General features: G+C 40.7%; 1 protein-coding gene and 1 non-coding gene across 2 annotated transcripts in view; one reads left to right on the top strand and one right to left on the bottom strand.

Annotated features, from left to right (window-relative positions):
• The window catches only part of XKR6 (XK related 6), a 318,640-nt gene that overhangs the window by 213,002 nt on the left and 87,208 nt on the right, over positions 1 to 18,430 (bottom strand). The gene's annotated exons all lie outside the window — the stretch shown is intronic.
• Positions 5,356 to 5,462, top strand: LOC112859115 (U6 spliceosomal RNA). Its single transcript, XR_003223434.1, has one exon. It is a non-coding gene; the product is annotated as a U6 spliceosomal RNA (small nuclear RNA).

An 18,430-nucleotide genomic window follows, 5' to 3' on the forward strand; every position in this document is an offset into this window, starting at 1 on the left:
TCTCACAGTTCGTGGGTTCAAGCCCTGTGTCGGGCTCTGTGCTGACAGCTTAGAGCCTGGAGCCTGCTTCAGATTCTATGTCTCCCTCTCTTTCTGCTTGCCCCCTTGCTGTGCTCTGTCTCTCAAAAATAAAAATAAATGTTAAAAAAAATTTTTTTTAAACCCAAGATGCTACTTATGGGGTGGACACTAAAACAAATAGGTTGATTCATAGGCAAATTCCCTTACAAAACCTTTTTAAAAAACTTACTTTTTAAGAGACAGAGCGCGAGCAAGGTAGGGGCAGAGAGAGAGGGAGACACAGAATCTGAAGCAGGCTCCAGGCACACGGGGTTAGAACCCACGAACTGTGAGATCATGACCAGAGCAGAAGTTGGACACTCAACCTACTGAGCCACCCAGGAACCAGCCCCCTTATAAAGTAAAACCTTTTAATGAAGCAGTTCCAGGCTAGAAAAATAAGAGTGTATTTTCAATGTTAACCAATGAGCATAGTTCAAGTTTGTACAGAGATGTCAAATTGGCCATTTTTGGTTTGACTTTCTTTTCCCAAGTTGTAAATGCTAATTTGCAGGCTCAGACCCCATTTTCAAATGAGATACTACTGTAAATCAAAGAATAACGAATGCTGGTTTAAAAAAATATATATATATACAAATGCAAGGTGTTAACATTTGCAATTTGTAAATATATCTTCTAATATAGTTTATGTATTCCAGATATTCTTCAAAATACATTACATTTGTAAATATACTGTCACTTCGAATTTGAAAAAAGTCCACTTGCCATGGTGTAGAGACACGGAAGGCAGAATCTGCCACGGAACTCATGAGACTGATGCTTTCAGAGAACCGCTGTAATTTTGCAGAACACCCCACACAGCATACTGTTCTGAATTCCCCTCCTCACAAAAGCATTTTGATCTTCATTGTTAACAGATAACGCATAAGACAAGATACACCCGTACATTAATAAAAGGTAATGCGCAAAGCAAGCAAAAAAAAAAAAAAAAAAAAAAAAAAAATCACATGCAACTTGGCTCTGATCCTTTCTAAGTCTGTGGATTTGTGTAAGGTTCTTTTTTTAAGTTTCTTTTTTGATTTTTTTTTTTAATATTTATTTATCTGAGAGAGAGAGAGAGAGAGCGCGCGCGTGCGCGCGCGCAAGTGGGAGAGGGGCAGAGAGAGAGGGAGAAACAGAATCTGAAGCAGGCTCCAGGCTCTGAGCTATCAGCACAGAGCCTGATGTGGGGCTCAAACTGTGTCACAGACCATGAGATCATGACCTGAGCCGAAGTCAGACCCTTAACTGACTGAGCCACTGAGGTGCCCCCTTTTTTTTAAAGTTTCCGATTCAGTGGTACTGGACTGTGTCCCAGGAATTGGTAATTTTTTAAAGCTCTAACAAGATTCTGAGGTACACATCTGGTTAAGACTAGATCACATTTCATTAGTGGTTGTGTTTTCCTCAACACTCTGCCAATCTCTAATTCCACCATCTTCCAATGAAGTGTACAGGTAAAGCTACCTTCACTAGCCTATTTTAGTTCAGGACTGGGAAGACATTTTCAAGCAGAAAGAAAGCCTAAAATAAAAGATTGAAAAATCCAACTAGGTGAAAGCATAACACTTGCTGAATGTCAACCAACAACTATAATCAAAGTGAAAAAAAAACAAATGAGGGAAAATATGTGTACAAGACAGAGCTTTTAAGGATCATTGAAAAACAACATCAACAACAAAATAAAACTCCAAAAAAAAAAAGGAGCCACGGACCTAAGAGGCATTTGTCAAAGGAAAAGAAAGAAATTGTAAACAGTTCAGTCTCTGGGAGATCAAATATATGCAAATTAAAACAAAGGGATATCATTTTGAACTGTCAAAGAGGCAGTTTAAACACAATACCCCAAAACAGCCAGAGTGCACTGTTGGTTGAGGCTATAAATTGGATCAACCACTCTGGAACACCCCTCGGTAGCATTTATCAAAAGGCATCATTTATCCAACAACGATTTTACATATATCTTTAGAGCTGGTAATTCCACTTCTCCATATTTATCCTAAAAGAATAATTAAAGATGTGCACAAAGATTCGTTGCAAGGATCCTCTCTCGGAGCATAACATATTAAACAACAGGCAACAAACTACACGTTCATCAATAAGGGAGAACTGCATAAACTAGAATGCATCCATCTGATGGTACACCAACCCGCAAAACAAACTAACAAGCCAATGAAAACCTCTTCAATAATATTTCAGAACTTGGGAAAACATTCACTCTAATACTCATGGGAAAGAGGAGGTTACACGACTTAAATAGTAAAACAAAACAAAACTTTAATAGCATCATCATCTCAACTTGGTAAAATATGTTCCTGAATGATACTTACCAAAATGATAACAATAGTTATCACTGAGTGGTGGGAGTATAGCAATGTTTTCCTTTACACTTTCTGTTAATTTCCAAAATTTTTGCAGTGAACATGTATTATGTGCATAACAAGACACTCTTAGAACACCAAAATCAAGGTGATCATGTCTTTGAACTGAATCAACATCCCACATGAATCCAATTGTTCTATACCATTGCGTTGCTTAGCAGCAAATGCCTGAGAGGGACAGTTTGGAAAAGGAAGAAGGTTGGACCAACACAGATAAGAAAGTAAGCTCGAAAGAAAGAAAGAAAGAAAGAAAGAAAGAAAGAAGAAAGAAAGAAAGAAAGAAAGGAAAGAAAGAGAACTTGTGAAAGTGAAAGACCATAGGAGACTCACTTTACCCCAAGGCCAGCTGGGGCTCCTCTCCCCAGATGGGGTACAGGACCCACGGTCACAAATGCCACTCTGGACTTCCATGTTCGGACCTTTCTTGCATTTGACAGGATTTAGCTATTTCTCAGCTAAAAGTAAGCCTAGTGGAGACTTCACTGAAAGTTACCCCAAGATCACATTAAAATCCAGCTGGAATCAAGACGTTGTGTTTCCGGTTGGCAAATTCTGAGTGAGATTTAGCCCACTTGCATATGATTTGCACATCCTTTGTACCATCTGACAGGAATGGTGTTCCATAAATCAAAGCCACCCAGCTCTCAAGTTCTAGCTCCATCCGGTAGATGGAAGGCAGCCTACAGTCAAGTTAAATCCCATTTTCCCAAAGATAGTTAAGTTTGTCACCAGAAGGACACTCGCCACCTGCTGTCTTCCTGTTGCCTAAAAACGGCAAGTGTAAGAACTCTCATGTGACCATCTCCCAGTCTATTAGCGCTGGCTCTAGGACCTCAGGGGACATCATAACAACAGTAATAACAAAAGAGTGCATTTTCTCTATTGGGTTTCCAAAATTTTAATTTTACCTCCCCACTCCCCACGTATTCATGACTCAACCACCAAGCTAGAGCTCCCTTAATAAAAACACTCCATGGGACGTTAGGAAGCTTGGGTTCTAGCATCAAGCTCTGTTTAGGCAATCTGCCTCTTGGGACCTGCCCTATTATGTATAAAAGCAGGTGCCACCAGCAGTGCTCAACTCACAGGATAGTTACAAAGTTCCATGAAAAAAAAAATGCATGTGAAAGTTCCTGGTAGGCTAAGAGGCTTACTATTCCATGGAGTTTGTGAACCAGTTGTACTGGCTTCACCAGCTGGCTCGTTAGAAAAGCAGAATCATTCCCAAGTCTCACTTCAGAAATAGTTGAGTCTGAATCTGCAATTGAATTTTGTCCCCACGTTATTGTCTGTCTCTGTCTCCATCTCTGTCTCTGTCTCTGACACACACACACACACACACACACACACACACACACTCTTTGAGAAAGAGGGAGCCAATTGGTGCCTGGGTGGCTCAGGCAGTTAAGCATTTGACTTTGGCTCAGGTCAGGATCTTGTGGCTCGTAAGTTCGAGCCCCATATCAGGCTCTCTGCTGTCAGCTTGGAGCCCGCTTCGGATCCTCTGTGTCCTTCTCTCTCTGCCCCTCTCCCACTTGTGCACGCATGTGTTCTCTCTCTTTCTCGCTCTCTCTCAAAAATAAAATAAAACATTTAAAAAGAGAGAGAGAAAGAGGGAGCCAGAATGTGAGCTACAGGACCCAGTGGACAGGATACAACAAAGTGAAATGAAAAGGAGGCCCTATTCTTACCAGTCTTTGGTTTCGCCTGATGATCTGAGTGCCGTGTATGTCTCCCCCTTAAAACACTGTAAAAGCACCATAGAACTGTATTTCAGTAATTACATAACTAGAGGCCAAAAACTATGCCTCCGTGCAAATCCCTGAGTTACATACAGGGGAGGGTTACATGGTCATTCATGTTTGCATTACACTCCTTTTCAGCGAAATATTCCTTACAGAGAAGTTCAAGATACCTCTCGTAGAGTATTTGAAGGACTCATTATTTATTGCTTTCAATAAGTGAGAAAAATCACCTGGAGTTCCTGTTTCCTTATATTTTAGTCTATTTGCATTGTTGGAGAAAGTTTTTGTTGTTCCTCTTCTTCTTCTTTCTTTTGAATCTTAAGTGCAGGGAGAAACACAAATTTGTTGTTTCCAAAGTTGTTTTTAAATAGACTTTCTGGCTTTGGAACTTTCTCGAAGAGTCACCCATGGAAATATTTAAAATTATTGCTAGCTTCTGAATTTAGTCCACAGAAGTCTAACCAAAACCAAAAAACATGGTAGTTTTAAGAATTTTTTTTATTGATGTGGCCTAGTAGAAAACAAGCATACAGAGAGCTTCCTCCCTCTTGAGCCCTGGGGGAGCTGAAGCCAAACCCTGACACCACACAGTAAGCCCACCTGCCCACCAAAACCTGGGCTCCGCCCCACACAGCCCTTCTCCCCACTGGGCAAAGCTTCCCCTCTTTCAGGGCTCTTCTCTTAGCTTGAGGTGGCAGGAGGGTGATCTTGTCCAACCAAACTCATACTGAAAAACTGTCAGCTCAGTGAGTGTCTTGTGGCCTCTTATAACCCTGGCCTCTAGCACAATGCCTGGGACCGTAGTTGTTGCTCTGTAAATATCTATTGCATGTATTAATCCATTAAAATGCTTTTTTTTTTTTAAATTTTAAAAATGTATTCATTTTGAGAGAGAGAGAACAAGCAGGGGAGGGGCAGAAAGAGAGGGAGAGAGAGAGAGAGAGAGAGAGAGAGAGAATCCCAAGCAGGCTCCATGTTGTCAGCACAGAGCCCAATGCAGGGCTCAAAATCACAAGTCGTGAGATCACGATCTGAGCCAAAATCCAGCCAGACGCTTAACCGACTGAGCCACCCAGACTCCCCCACTGAAATGCTTTTTAAAGGCAGTGCCTACTGTTAGCACAAGTCACCCTCCACTTGGGGGGGGGGGATGTTAGAAATCATGGCTCGTGCTCGCTTCGGCAGCACAGATACTAAAATTGGAACGATGCAGAGAAGATTAGCATGGCCCCTGCACAAGGATGACACACAAATTCGTGAAGTGTTCCATAAAAAGAAAGAAAAAGAAGAAAGAAAGAAGAAAGAAAGAAAGAAAGAAAGAAAGAAAGAAAGAAAGAAAGAAAGAAAAAGAAAGAAAGCAAGAAGCCATGGCTCCACGTGTACATGCAGTTAGAGAAGGAGCTGGAAGCAGAAATGGCGCCACTGGGCCAGGTCGGCCCGACACAGAGATCCTGCCCTGAGATCACTGCTCCTTTTCCCCAAGTCCTTGACTTTCCTCTGGTGTTTGAAAGCTCCAAGTGTCTTCACACGTCCCTAGGTAGGAACATGGGGGGATTTGTTCACTCATTCAAAAAGTATACATTTACTGAGTTTCTAACATAGGTCAGGTATTGTTCTCTGTTTTGAAGGAACAGCCAGGAACAAAACAAAAGCCCTGCCCTCTCTGAGCTTATGCTTTGTGGAGGAGACACATCTTTGCTGTCAGCGTGGGGTAACTGCTGTGAGGAAATAAGGGAGGGAGGGAATGAGATGCTATTTTAGATAGACAGGTGGGTCAGAAGGGCTCTCTGATGAGGAGACGTTTGAGCAGAGAGCTAACAGAAGCAAGGGAGAGAACCATGTGAGCATCTGGGGAGGAGCAGACCAAGCCAAGGGAACAGCAAGTGCAAAGGCCCTGAGACACAAAAGAGTGGGAGTATGCTAAGGGGCCTGGTTGCTGAGTACAGGAGTGCTAGAGCTACAATTTGTTAAGTAGGGCTCTCTCTCTCTCTTTTTTATGTTTATTTATTTATTTTGAGAGAGAGAGAGAGAGGGAGCGGCAGAGGGAGAGAGAGAATCCCAAGGAGGCTCTGCACTGCCAGCATAGAACCTGATTCGGGGCTCAATCCCTCGAAACATGAGATCGTGACCTGAGTCAAAATCGAGAGTCAGATACTCAACCGACTGAGTCACCCAGGCGCCCCAAGTAGGGCTCATTTTTAAGAAGAAAGAATGGAACTTATGACTTCAACCTAAACCAAGCCTTCTACATAACAGGACAAGGAGTCTTTAGCTCTGAGTTCTCATTATGTTTAGTACACAGTGGTTTAATCCAGGAACCATCCAGAGATCTTATGGACGAGAAATGGCTGGGGAGGGGGGCCTGGGTAGAAGACCACCACCGAGGGATCCAATCAGACCACTTCCAGAAGGTACTTTCCCCTGAAAGAACCAAAATGAACATCGCTCACACTTAACCCTTGTAAAGACTTCCTACATTGAAAAATAGAGCGGTTTGCCATATGATTTTCAACTTCTCAGAAAAACGTGTTGTCTCTTTGATCTGCCTAATTAAAATAGGAAAACTTGGAATCAAAGCAGTTTCATGTGTGGAAGCCGGAAAGTTCCATTTTTAGTTTGGCTATCATGTGTGCTAATCATCGTGTATTCCAAAAGCTTCTGTTGGCATTGGCCTTGGAGTTGATGTTCTGAAAGCTGATTGCAAATGTGCTTTGTGAGCAGCAGGCACTTGCCATGTGACAGCAGTGCTGAGGAGAGATGGGAGCCCCCCACACCCACCTGAAGGAACGACCATCATCTCCACTAACCCACCTCGCAACATTTTATGCAGATCTCAAGACGGAAGTTGCTACTAAAGTGCTCTGAAAAGTGCACATGTGGGCATACACACGCACACAAACTGCTCAACGGTAATGTCTGTACTAAATTCTGGTATTGTGGACCTCAGTTCTAGGTTTCAAACTTTTTTGTTGTTGTTTATTTATTGAGAGAGAGAGAGAGAGAGCATGAGCAGGGGAGGAGCAGAGAGAGGGAGAGAGACAGAATCCCAAGCAGGCTCCATACTGCCAGCACAGAGCCTGACGTGGGGCTTGATCCCAAGAACCCAAGATCATGATCTGAGCTGAAATCAGGGACTGGACACTTAACCGAGCCACCCAGGTGACTCTAGGCATCCCAAGTTTTTGAGGTTTCCTTCTGTTTATACCAAGGAGATAACTGGGTAAATGCAGATCTTATGCATAAGGACGTTCACGGGAAACCAAGTTGCAAGAGTGAGAAAATGAAAAGAACATGAATAATGAAAATTGTAGACCACCTAACTTTCAGCACTAGGGAGTGAGATGGTTGCATCCACACACAGCAGCCCTTACCAAGGAGGCCGTTAGCACAGATGATGTAGAAGTCGAAACTGCTGATGATCAGAATATTAGCAGTAAGATAGCGAACTTTACTCTTACTTTTCTGCACCGTGTGAATTTTTATAAATCATCTCCTTTTTATGAGGAAAAAGTTATGTGCATTTTGGAAAAGCAAGCATTGAGAGACAGGAGAGAGGGAATGATTACTAATCAACTTCTCTCTCTTTCCTCCCTTGCCTGAGATGATAAACTGAGAACCCACAGGGGCCAACAATTCTGGACCATACTCAGATGAAACTCCCACATGAGCAAAGCCACAGAGGACAGGTCCCCTCCTGCCTGTAGAATTGAACCCCTACTCTTCAGCATGAACTTAGGGGGCCTCCACGATCTCTTTCATTTTAATCACCAGTAAGTTGGACCTTGCTCAGTCTGGGGCTTCAGCTCCTGGCACTGCTTCTGCCTGGCCTTTCCTCCTAACACCCCCTTATGAAAGATCCCATGAACCGTGAGATCATGACCCGAGCCAATATCAAGTCGGACGCTTAACCGACAGAGCCACCCAGGCCCCCTGCTCTTATCTTTTTCTGATTCTTGCTCTGAATTTCAAACCTTTCAGGTGGTCCCCAGCCTCACTACCATAGGGGGCCAGAGGATCTGAAGGGTGAAAGACTAGAGAAAAGGCTTATTACACTCTTTCTGCTTCAGACCAAATTTATCACTTAAAAAACTTTTTTTTTTAATCTTTATTTTTGAGAGAGAGAGAGACAGAGCATGAGCAGGGGAGGAACAGAGAGAGAAGGAGACACAGAATCCAAAGCTGGCCCCAGGCTCCGAGCTGTCAGCCCAGAGCCCGACGTGGGGCTCAAACCCACAAACTGCGAGATCATGACCTGAGCCGAAGTCGGTCGCTCAACCGACTGAGCCACCCAGGTGCCCCGAATTTATCATTTTTTAAATCAGAATTTAGGACTTACATAATAGTGAGTACAAGATGGAAGTCTAGGTCAGCTGCTGCTGGGTTTTTTGTTTTTGTTTGTTTGAGGAAATGGCAGCTATGGAGTTAACCTTACTTCTTAATCTAAACAGATAAATCACAAAATTCTAATCTGGGGGAAGGGAGAAACTACGGTTTGCTACAATTGACTCCTTAGAAAGATGTTACATAAAAAGTAGGCAAACAGGAATTGCTTACGCTAGTAGATGTGAAAAGCCATTCTCCCAACACCTGCCACATTTCCACCCATCCACCCCCCACTGCCACTCAGCCCCCACACCGGAAGTGTGCTGAAGGCAGCCACAGACAGAGACCAAGCCATCTGTGAACCACCTGTTTCGCCTTGGTTTGGCCTCTCACTTAAGGATAATTCCCCGTTTCTCAAAGAGGGAAACTATCCTACAGTGATATATTTTAGTGTTTTCCAGAAGATCCCACAAATGGGGCTTTTAAAATTGTGTAACTCATTCTCTGATGCGGCTTTCTTAGGTAAAAAGGGGGCCTGGACAGGCCACCAAGAGCCACTCAAGAGCTAAAGAAAATCCTAACGGAAAAGTTCTGAGGTATTATTTTGACTAAACACGTAACTTGGTATTAGAGGCAGAACTAAATTTCCTGCTTGTAACTGTCATCAAAGACCCCTAGCAAGTCACTTGTGTCTTTTCTTCCAAATCCAAAATTGCAAATCTACACAGTTTGGTCATGTCATACTTTAGGTAAAATGATTTCAATCAGTATGTATCTATTTATAATCTTTTGTCTGCTATGCTACAAAATTGAGGATGTTCAAAAATATTTAATCCAAAATTTTCACGGCAAAGTGATGCCTTCTAGTACTGAGAAATTTACCAGCCCTCTGAGCGCCCTGCCCGCAGGAACGGATGCATAGCACACAGCTAACGAAGTCCAAAATATCCCTCAATCTCAAGTTTATTTAGTAATTTCATTCTCGCTTTCGAGTCCCAGGGAATACTGAAAGCAGGTGTCTGCCTCACTAATCTTAGCCCTGGGTTGAATAATTCAAAGTTGGGCCTCCTAAGAAAAAGTCTCTAAGGAACACAGCGTGGAATACTAGTAGAGCAATACGGTTCCGCATTTTGCAATATCCCCGAGATAAAGGGACGTACTTTGGAGTGCTGTGAACCATGACTAGAGATCACGGACTTCCTCTGAACTTGCATACAAGCACCCGTTTAGGAAGGATACCAACCTTCATCTTTAGATGCCAAAGGAAGAAATCTCCACATCTTTCTTGAAAATTCACTCCTCGACACATTTTATACATTTACCTTATTGCAGGGGCTAGCATGTAAGCGGATACTAAAAAGCAGTCTAGTCATGCAAGACGATGGTACGTAGGGTAAATCTTAAAAGCTGGAGACAGGCAGACATAAGACAAGTTCTAACCATTGCATTGTTTCTGGCCACTCACTTATCAGCATAAAATTTTTTGGAGGTTTGTGACTACTTTGCAGGTTGAAAAATTATCTGCAAGGGAGTGTGAAATGATTTCTTCAGTTTGTGTTGTAGTGGATCTTTGCATTATTAGAGGTCTCAGTTCATCCTCATGTAAAATACTGGAAATCTGTTCAAGAGATTTCCAGAATGACTTCTCGGCCAACTGTTGGTTGAAACAGGATGATAACAGCTGTCCTTTTAATTACTACCTTTTTTTAAAAAGTAAGCTCTACACCCGACGTGGGGCTTGAACTCACGACCCCGAGATCAAGAGTCGCGTGCTCTACCAGTGACCGAGCCAGCTAGGCGCCCCTTAACAGCTACCTTAATTTTTTTGAGACAGGGTCTCCCACTCTACTCTTCAGCAAAGCTGAAGGAATTATGTAAACCTGCCCTGTTCTTTGGCGCGTTAAACAGCATCCCATGATCTATGGGTTGTAGGATGGACAACTAAGACCTGACTATGCTAATCCTGCACATTTCCAAGAAACAGCAGCACCCAGCCTTTTGATTTCACAGGTCAATAAAAAAAATTGTTTGGGTATCTGTAGAGAACTAATTTGAGATGGCAAGAGTTTTATTTTACCAGGGGTACACAATAGAGAGAACGACACAGAAGTTTAAAAGGTCAATTTTTTAAAGTGAAAAAAACTTTTGAAGTCCCCACCCCACCCTTGATTTTCTTTTTCCTATTTTGCCTCATGGCACCCATCTGCTGATCAGTCAGGAACGGTGGGGATAGACTTCTGCTACCAAGCTTCCTTGACCTTGGATCCACGTCCACGGAGCACAGCTTACGCGCACCGACCCACACCACTACTGACTCCAGATGGGGGTCTTGCGCTCCTCTCCAAACTTCACAGCCCACCCCACCCCATTCCCACCGACTCACTACCACTGCTACCTTCCATAAAGGCTCCCAAACCTCTAATTTAGACCATCGTTTACAGCTCCTTTGGTTCACTTCCTCTCGTCTAACTTGCTCATGTTTCATAAAAATTTAATTACTAAAAGCTCCTTCAGGGTACAAAGCTACTTTATTTGCACACAGTTTGCTGCATACACAGAAAAGCTCAACACGCATTTCCAGCCAGCCCAACCCCCAGCGCTTGGTAATTACAGCCAAAGGTTCAGAAACTCTTACTGAAGCCACAGTAGGTTCACATGTGGAAAACAAACACGTGTCAACAGCTTCTAAGAACACTTGCACGTTACATGAAAAGTAAAAAGATTGTGTACCTTAAAATGTTACTCAAGAAAGTAATTTCAAAAAAATAATTTCAAACTATTAGGGCTCAAATGCGGAGACCACTTAAGTTTAATATTTATTAGAGCAAGAATCAGAAAATTATTGTACATAGTATATACTCTTTCATACAAAACATATTTATTTGCACGTTTCTGAAAACCACTTGTAAAAACTCTTTTTGAGTAATACCACATTTGACTTACGTCAGGGTTCATTTGGTAAGGTTTTTATTTTGTGGAAAGTAAGGCACACCAGGAGAGTCAATGTGGGTTCATGGTTAACCTGGAATTTGGCCTATTTCTTTGGACAAATCTTGTTTTCAAAATCATTCCGGCATGAGGACTTTCTCTGCACATGATCTGCTTTTACCAGAGTCCGGTGGAGGACCCGGGGAACTCTTCAGCTCCCTCGTTAACTCATGACCTCAGAACTAGCAAGCTTACACAGAGGTCAACTACGGTTCCCCCTGTGTGGATGGCGCCATGCGGTCCATTCCCGGCCTCAGGAGAATCGAGCGGTGGACAGGACGAGGGGACAGTGCCCAGCACAGAGCAGAGGTATGAAGGAGACTACTGTGGACAGCACAGCTAAGAGGCTGTATTTTAAACACCGTGCTGTGCATCTGTGGGGGCAAACCTCACGCAACTCAAATCCCCAAGTCTAGATCTGTTTTCTCTCTCCAGCAGAACACGCAGGAAGGGGGAGGGAAATGAGAGAGCACATGTGGCCCAGTAGGACAACTGAAAACCGCCCACTGCAGGCAGAACAAAAAGGACGACGGGAAGGGAGCCTCAAAAGGTGTGATTTTAATGCCGCCTCGACCTAACCGAGGGGCTAAAATTGGGCAACACTGAGAGGAGCTGAAAAGGAAATGCAGTACAACTACCTGGGAGGGATAGCGGGATAGATTTAACAGGATCCTGGAATCCTCTGCCTGCTCCACATTTCCCCACATTGAAGTCAACAGTATAGAAAAGAAAGGACAGAGAACAAGTATCAGGGCACAGGTGAACTCCAGCTCCTCTCTCAGGGGACAGGAAAGGCACATGGAAGGCAGATGGTGCAAAAGCCCAAAACACTATATTCTGACAGGAAATTAAAAAAACACCTTCAAATCCAGAATACATGGCAACTAACTTTCAGTCGAGTTCAATGACCCAAGCTCCTCCCTCCCTCAGTGAGTAGTCAGAACAAACTGTCCTGACAGAAATGTTTCAAAGGCCAGAGTCCTGTTTTCTTATATTAAAGATACATTTTATGAGGTTGTTTTCTCTCTCTATAGGTCCAGTTCATAAAACAGTCAAATTGTTTCATGTACAAAAGCAGTGCAGTCGAAGATGTTTCCAGAGTGTGCTGCGCTGTCAATCTGACGATGCTCTTCCGTCTCTTTACTCAAGTCCCAAAGTAAGTTTCTTCAGATTTCTTGATTTTTCAAGGATGACCTTCTCAGCGAAGCTGTATTTTGCAGCAAAGTCCCAGTGAACGACATAACGAGCAGGGGATCTGAGATTCCAAAATGAAGATTAGAGCCACTCAAATAGAATTTTTTGTCAAAAACACATTTCTAGTAAGATCAATTCAATGTATGCAATTCTGTGTCAAAATATGAACTGAAGACAGTTTTGTCTCATCTTATAAATGGCTTAATAAGATTCAGAAACAATCATACATTCAGGAACTTGAAAGGAATAAAGAATGAATTATCCGGTCATCTCAACAATTCCCCTGAAAACGTGTTATAGATTTGAGTCACAAAATAACAATCCCAGGTTCCCAGTTACTATGTTAATGTGAAGTGCACATTTTACACCATTAATGTGACATCCTATGACACGAGGAAAAAGTCACAGTTAGAAACCTTTATAATAATTCGAGGTTTTAGAAGAAATATGCTCATTTTAAAAACAGAACATCAAGATTCAACTAACAATGGAATAAACCCCCCTGTGCCAGTAGGAAGGAGGTACTACCCAGGAGGCTGTGCCACACACAAATGCCTCAGGCTCTCTTTTTACCACTGTACTTGTGGGGCAGCGTTTTGTGAACGTCGTCTGCTCCATTACGTTACAGAGCTCTGGACATGGGGCTTCAGTTCAATGAGTAAGGCAGTAAGCGTCCTTCAAGATTTGAAGCTCCATTCGAGAACCCCTGACAGACAGTTGACAATAAAGTCAAGAGCAAGGTCAGAAGTAAAATGAAGATGATCTTGTAGATCAGGGCTTCCTGACCTGACAGCCAAGGGCAGTCCCTCTACCCTCAGAAATTGCAGTCTTGTTGGGGAAAGGATCCATAGTTACCTTCAGGTTTTCAAAGGGGGGTCGAAAAGTGCCGAAATACCAAGAACCACTGTTCTAGGCTCACATTCTGTGTGCGTCCCTACGCACTTACTGTATCCAAATTTACAAAGATCCGTTCCTCTCTGGGTAAACGAGCTTAGATTTCTACATTTCCACAGTGATGTGCCAGACTATGGAGTAGAGTGACCCAAGAAGGTACACATTTTCTCACTAAAATTGTTACAGTACAACTAAGGACAACATTAGACAAATGTCAGGTTTTATTTAGAAGTTTCTAGTAAGCAACCATCAAATACTGATTATAGTCATGCCATCAATTCTCTACTATGCTCTGTATTCTACATTACTCTCTAACGTTGCAAAATAGAGACAAAAGATCCAGATTTTATAGTATTTTCTCTAGTATCTACGATACTTATTTTGAATTATATTCATTTTTGAGCTGCATACCCATTTATAACACACTACAATAAATATCAAACTCTGTGTTAGGAAATCCATTAATATTTCCCCAGATCACATACCACTGTCCTTACAATACTGCAGTGTGCTAGTGTGAACTACCCTAATGAGTCTAAGAATGCCTACTATCCAAGGGATTTCATATTCTATCTCATAATCTCCAGGAAATTAATTTCCTTCCCTTATTATACCTTAGTTAGCTATGTAAGGGGTTATCCCCCACCCCCACCCCCACCATTTTTTTATTCTTGGGCTCTTAAATTTTCCCCCCTCTTGGGTCTCTTTCATTTGTACTCAAAGTGTTCAGAATCTAAGAAGGTTTTTAAAATATTCATTTCAGTATAGACCAACTTTTTTCCTGTCTGTCTAATTCCTCCTGGGTATATCAAATGCCGAGGCCCAGTCAATACTGTGGCTAGAATTGGCTAAGAGGAAACACCTCTATTGACAAAAGTATCACAGAAGGAGAGTTTTTAAAAAGCCAGTTGTAATGGGAAAGCAGCAAAGAGGGAACACACATTTAAATTAAAATGTAACCTGATTTTTAAAAATCTAATGTCTTCATTGTGCCACCTATTAAATATACCTATCAGTCAAATCCTCTTAAAGCAAAGCAAAGTAAAGCAAAGGGGTGGAGGGTGTATTTTATTTAGTTCTGGAAGTCTTCTAATAGAAACGTTATGAAAATTTGGGTTATACACCAACTTCCGTATTATTGGATAATCTACCAATAATAAACCTTGTAATAGTCAAATACATTAACATTCTACTGGACTACCTCAGCCTTTTCCTATGATCCTTTTTCAGGCTGTTCTAAATACAGTCTTAAAAATCAATTTTTTCCTCAGTTTTGGTCAAAGGGGTAGAGAGGCTGTTGTATCATTTGACCATCAAAATAACTGCCCCAGAAAATTCCTCAAATCTGTTAATCCCAGCAGGAACAGGTCAGGGAACAAGTCAACCACTGACTGTCACCCAAGGACTGTCTGACTCTCCTATCAAATAACAAGTTCTCCAGCCATTCCTATGGTTAAGCATAAGCATACCCTAGCTCACATTCTGGGCCTATGTGAAAGTGAGCCCACAGTTTTAAACCAGTATGTTCAGGTACACAGAATGGAGCTAACTTTCGAATTTTTAAGGGGAAATATTCTTTCTTGGAGATTAAAATTTGTTTTTCCTCCTTTTCATTTACATGGTCTATCTCTTGGCCATCTTACTTTCCCCCTAACCCATTCACCCAACAACAGGGAGAGAGGGAAGAGGTCAAACTGAACAGTTCTTTTTCCTCCCTATTAGCACTTCTGTTCCTAGAAAATAATATCCAAGGAGAAAATCGGCAGCATTTTGTCACAAGTGTATTTGGATATAATCTGTATATTCGAATACAGACCGTTCTGAGGTCATTTCCAGGCTGAAATTTTATAATTACTATCTCTAGGACTGTCACTTGATCTCTTCCTGTTCAATAATTACCACTGATCTAAGTAACATACACTGCACAGTAGTAGAAAGGTAAAGGAGCTGAACAAACTGGCCTGAGGAGTGGGGGAATACATAAACTGCCTGGGAAAATACGGGGTCCATAAAAACCCCCAAATCTTCAAAATAGGACTATCTCCAGAGAATGACACTAATACTGATAGATGACAATTTGAGATATGCATGTCAACTTAGAAACACAAAATTATAATACCTAGTCTTTTATATACTTTTTATTAAATCTACTGATTCACCTAGTAAGCCATTATATACACAAAACAATAATTTCCAGAGTTCCTAAATATTTCCAACATATTCAACTTAGGGATCCAAGATTCTGAACATGCCATCACCAAAAAAAATTGCAAACCTAAAAAACAAAAAGGAAAAAAAATTAAACAATGTCAAAAGGAAAAAACTTTCTAAGGTCAATATTTACTTTTATAATTTTCAAAATGACATTTTAAAGTTAATGTTTCTTTCTCATCTTACAGTTATAAGCTCTTAAGTCTAACATTAAAGTTTTGCTTAGAAACAAGGCAGTTTACTTATTAAAAAATATTAAACTATACTCATATATATCACCTATTTAATATTTATTGGGTCCAAATATCTTCACATTTACAATTTCAGGCTTTAAATTAAAGTGGCATCAGTTCTATATTTTCTGTTAATAAGCTATTATTATGGTGACAGATATTCAGATGTATAAATGAGATTACTGATTTCATTCTTATATAACACATGCCTTTAGAAACCACATTTTTAGCCAATTAATAGTGGTTAAAGTCTTTGTACTTCTATCACATTCATTTTTAGCACATGAAATAGAAATATAAAAGATGACCTTCAAAGTTCTTCTAACTTCAAACAGGGTCAACTAGATAGGCTTTATTTGAGGGAAGAAAAAAAGTGTTTGGGTAAACATAAGAAACAAGAATTTCAAAAAAATAAAAACAATCTATTTGTTTCTTATTAAAGCATTAACACACAAAAGTGAACTATATGAACAATTCTGCTACTACAGGCTTAAAAACTATGTTTTTAGATTGGCCTGTTTAATTTTTCCATAGAAAAGCAAGAGGTCAGAGTTCACATTTCCAGAAGAATTAAAACAACACATAGGGAGATCTAGAAAACAAAGGAAAACTGCTTCTCTTCGGAACAAAGCTAGACTGACTGACTGAAGGCTAAACCAAGATCACAGATAGAAGATAACTACACTGCTGTGAGCCTAACTGGTGCCTGGATTTGCATGGCATGTGATTAAGTCTGTCATCACAGAAAGCCACATATACAAATAAAAATACATTTTAAAACTTTAAGTCACTCTCAACATCTGCAAAAATACTGTTTATAAGATATTATTTGTAATACTCTTTATAAGAAAATACTGTTTGTAGAGAAATGAGGTAATGTAGCACTATACCAACAACCGAGACCCTAGAAGAAAACATGGAAAGAAGCATGACTTTAAAAAATATATTAATACTGTCACAGTTCCATAGAATTTGCCCCCCCCCCCCCATTACCCTCTGGAAGGGGATGACAATTTCATTTTCTTGGCATGCCATCAATTAAACAAACATATAATTCAGGCTAAATATAAGTAAACTTGTGATACTATTTTTGCTATTAACACTATTACATGTAGTACAAGAAATAACAAGTAACCATTTATTCTGAAAAGATGGCTTTGCATAAAATCTGAACTTGAGCAAAGACCCTATTGGAATTCTATTCCCAGCGGGATTCAGCCTAGTAATTGCCACATCAACATTATTTTAACAGGACCTGGACCACTGGAATAAACTTAATAAATAGTAGCACTCTCTCAAAAAAGTTTTACTGTAATAAAAACAAACAGTGCTATTCTCAACTATAAAATACATTTTGAACTAAGATACCGGTAATAATTAAAGTAGAGCTAACTGATACTACTAACATTCTTAATAGGACTTTACATCTTAAATAGAAAAACAAAAAAACATACATATGACATTAAAATTCTTTATGACAGCAAAAGAAAGTTGTGACAAGAACCCTAACTCCCTAGTCTGAAACGCCTCACAAGTCTGGAGTCCCTTCTTAGAGCAAACCCTATCATTTTTCAAAGGAAGAAAATTATTTCAATCTGCAAATTCCTAATGGCTCAGGCGTTTTCACAGAATACAGATTTTGTCACTAATTAAGTAGCTCACTAAAAAGTTCAAACAACTATACAAGGCTTACCATGTAGATTTACACAACTCTTCACCCGAGACCCAGTTTAGTTAGGGTATATTAGCATATTGTTTAATACTTTTTGTTCGTAACTTAAAAAATTTGTTTTAAAGAGGAAGGAATTGGGATAAGAGAACAGACATGGAAAAACATGAAGGCCTCTCTTTCTCTTAGGTTTTGCCATTACCATTCTGTTTGAAGTGGTTTCAGGACGAGGCGATCGCACACCTTCTAGTCAGAAATCAGATGGCCTCAAAACAACCTCATTTCAGTCTTAGGCCTCATGTCTTTCGCTTAGAGCTAAAAATAAAAATACATGTGAATGAACAAATGAGCATGGAATGAAATCTCTAACATGACACTAAAATAGAAAATATCAGAAGCCATTTTTATCACAGAAAAATGAAAACATACACATTTCTATGCAGAGCATCACAATCCTATTTAGAAGGAAAGAGTACTCTTCTTGCCCGTCAGCTGCTGGCTCTGATGGTAACAATGACAATTTAATACCAAAGGTGGTTCCACAAAGCTACAGTAGTATTACACTCATCTCCTGAGATTCTGAAACATCCCCCCCCTCCTTTTTTCACAAAGTTAAATACAACAGTACCATTAATGAATCTAATGACATTAGATAGCAACTCAGCTCTTTTTATGCAAATAAACCAAGGCGAGCAAAGAAAGCATAATGCTGAAACAGAACAATGGGCTGGC

Source organism: Puma concolor, chromosome B1 (genome assembly GCF_028749965.1).
Source record: "Puma concolor isolate L17-30 chromosome B1, mPumCon1.1.hap2, whole genome shotgun sequence".
Taxonomy (NCBI): domain Eukaryota; kingdom Metazoa; phylum Chordata; class Mammalia; order Carnivora; family Felidae; genus Puma; species Puma concolor.